Raw genomic sequence first — 3628 nt, 5'->3', positions numbered from 1 at the left:
TTCATTTCATTTTTTCTTTAACATTCACTGAGGTGTATTTTACATGCAATTCACAGAACTTTACCAGCTGCAAAAAATAAAATAAAATAAAATAAAATGAGTTCAGCAAGAACATTTCCTATTAGCTATTCCAAACAGATATACAAGGTCTCCAGGATAACAGCTGGTATCTTGAGAAATTGAATTTTCCAGTGCCAGGTAAGGTTGATGAGGTATTAGCTCCTGAATGGAATATATCATATAAGATTTGACAAGCTTGAATTAATACCTAATGTTCTTGAAAGGGGCAGGAAATGATTGGAGAGCAATCAGGGAGTGCTCCCAAAGAGGCCACAGATAACGTGCAAGCAGATAAATATGAAAATGCACCCCATTAGCAGGTCACAAATGGACTGCCATCAGCTGGTTATCGCTGAGGGTAAAATGAAAGCTTAAGGAGATGTGTGAACACAGCAGGGAACTGGCACCTCTGCTAATTTTTCCCTCTCAGGTAACCAGATTTGTTTATAGGACTTGGCTATTCAGAAATGCTTTTGGCTGAAGGCTCTATTTAAACAACAAAAAAGGGCCTGCTCAACAATGCCCCCTGTGCTGAGAAATATGTGCCCCTATGTTATGTTTCAGTTATTGATCTGGGCTGAAACCACATTAGATAATCGTCTAAATTGCATACTGACAACCAGCATTTAATCCAGCAGTCTTTTCTCCACCGTGTGCAATGCAGTGGAATCTTCTGGGATCCTCTTGGGCTCACTGACTTCTTGGGCTTGCAGGTATCCTCAACTGGGGGGTATTTAGCCCCCCCAACACTATCTGGGCACATTTGGCAATGTCCAGAGATACTTTTGGTTGTGACAATTGGATGCTGCTGTGGGTAGAGGCTAAGGATGCTGCTAAACATCGTACAGCGGTGAGGACAGCACTCACGACAAAGAACCCTGGCCCAGAATGTGAGCAGTGCCAAGGGTGAGAGACCCTGGTGCAGACGATGGTGCACATAACTACCTGGTAGTGTCAGGCGTACAAAGAGGAGGGTCTTGAAGGAGGAGCAAAGTGGCCAAGTAGAGAAAGAAAGAAAAGGCATACCATTTTGTCTGTTTTGACACATTTTCCAAACACGACTCTACTGTGGACTTCAGGTTGTTTCATGGAAATTACTCATTTCTGTCCTGCTTTCATCTTTCTTGTGGATAAAAAGGGGCAGCCAAGATCAGGGAAGGTTACAGTAAGATTCTGGCACCACCTAGAAAAGCATCCACACTTGGGGCTCTGTTGTTCAATTAATCTTATATTAAAATATTGATGTATCATCAATATTGATCTATCATATATCAATCATAATTTATTGTGCATACTGATATATGTCGTTCACCTTCTAATTAACATTATTCTTTAGCTCCTATCCAAATAAAGCACTTGAATGCAGTCACATCTCACATGGTGGAGTGGCTGGGCGATAAAAGAGTTTTCAAACAATAGTCCAACCCTGATCTAAAGTCAGAGTTATAGGTACTCTCACTTGTCCCATGACGGGACAATGAAAATACGTGGGAGAGAAGTAAGGAAGCACATTTTCACAGAGTAGTGAGAGGTGGTAATGGGACTCAGAGCAGACCTACTGCAGATTGAGAAGTAGGGCAAACTGGTAATGGGTGGCTGTCCTTAATCACCTCTTGTAGTCCCTTTTCCCATTACAGAGTCTGTGATTCATTTATCCAACCATCTTGTGGTCTACTGGCTGCTAACTATTCCTGTTCTGATGTTTGCTGTTAAAAGCCCAAGTGATCACCGTAAGTCCAGCAACCATCTAACACTGCACTATGCTGTCACAATATTATTGACTATATTCCCCATGCTGTACGTTACATCCCTATGACTTATTTGTTTTATACCTGGAAATTTGAACCTCTTATTCTCCTTTCCCCCTTTTAATTTTTCAATTACAGTTAACATTTAATATTATTTTCTGTTAATTTCAGATGTACAGCATAGTGATTAGACATTTGTATAATTTAAGAAGTGATCCCCCTGACTAGTCTAGTACCCACCTGGCACTATACATAGTTATTACCATATCATTGACTATATTCCCTATGCTTTACTTTACATGTCCATGACTGTTTTGTAGCTACAGACTTGTACTTCTTAATCCCTTCACCTTTTTCGTCTTGTCTCCCAACCCCCTCCCATCTATCACTCTGATAAATCTAGTATCCATATGACACCGTAGTTATTACAATATTGTTGATTATATTCCTTCTGCTATACCCTACATCCCCATGAGTACTTTGGAATAACCAATTTGTACTTCTTAATCCCTTCTTATTTTTCATTTACCCCCTCAACCCCCCTCCCATCTGGCGACCATCAAAATATTCTTTGTATCTATGAGTGTGTTTCTGTTTTGTTTGTTTATTTTGTTCTTTAGATTCCACATATAAGTGAAACCACATTGCATCTGTCTTTCTCTGTCTGACATATTCCACTCAGCACAGTACCCTTCAGGTCCTTTCATGCAGCTACAGATGGCATGAACCCATTCCCTTCCATGCCCGAGCAATATTCATATATATATATATATCCCCCCTCCTTTTCATCCATTCTTCCATCAACAGACACCCAGGCTGACTCCACATCTTGGCCATTGTAAACAATGCTGCAATGAACATATGGATGCACATATCCCCTCAAAGTAGCATACGGGGTTTCTTCAGATAAATACCCAGAAGTGGGGTTACTCGGTCCTTCTTTGTCTCCTGTTATAGCCTTTGTTTTAAAGTCTGTTTTGTCTGGTAAAAGTATTGCTACCCCAGCTTCTTCTTTTTTTTTCCATTTCCATTTTCATGAAATATCTTTTTCCATCCCTTTACTTTCAGTCTCTGTGTGTCTTTCCATCTGAAATGAGTCTCTTATAGGTAACATATGTAAGGGTTCTGTTTTCTTATCCATGTTTTTGATTGAAGCATTTAATCCATTTATATGGAAAGTAATTGTTTATAGATATGTAACTATTGTCATTTTAGTATTTATATTTTTGATCTCTCACTTTTTTTAATCTTAAAGAACTCCCTCTGACATTCCTTGTAATACTGGTTTGGTGATGAACTCCTTTAGCTGTTTCTTGTCTGGGAAGCTCTTTATCTGTCCTTTGATTTTAAATGATAGCCTCGCTGGATAGAGTAGTCTTGGTTGTAGATCCTTGCTTTTCATCAAGTTAAATATTTTGTGTCAGTTCTGTCTGGCCTGCAAAGTTTCTGTTGAAAAACCAGCTGACAATCTTATGGGAGCTCCCTTATAAGTTACTAGTTGCCTCTATCTTGCTGCTTTTAGGATTCTCTCTTTGTCTTTAACCTTTGACATTTTAATTATAATGTGTTTTGGTGTGGGCCTGTTTGGGTTCATTTTGTTTGTGACTCTGTGATTTCTGGGCTTGTATGTCTATTTCCTTTGCCCGATTAGGAAAGTTTTCAGTCATTATTTCTTCAAATACGTTCTCAATCCCTTGCTTTCTCTCTTCTCCTCTGGTACCCCTATGCTGCGAATGTTGTTATGCTTCATGTTGTCCCAGAGGTCTCTTAAACTATCCTTATTTTTTAAAATTCTTTTTTTCCTTTTGCTGTTCTAATTG

Source organism: Rhinolophus sinicus, chromosome X (assembly GCF_036562045.2).
Source record: "Rhinolophus sinicus isolate RSC01 chromosome X, ASM3656204v1, whole genome shotgun sequence".
Taxonomy (NCBI): Eukaryota; Metazoa; Chordata; class Mammalia; order Chiroptera; family Rhinolophidae; genus Rhinolophus; species Rhinolophus sinicus.
The sequence above is the reverse complement of the archived record's forward strand: the minus strand, read 5'-3'. Positions refer to the sequence as shown.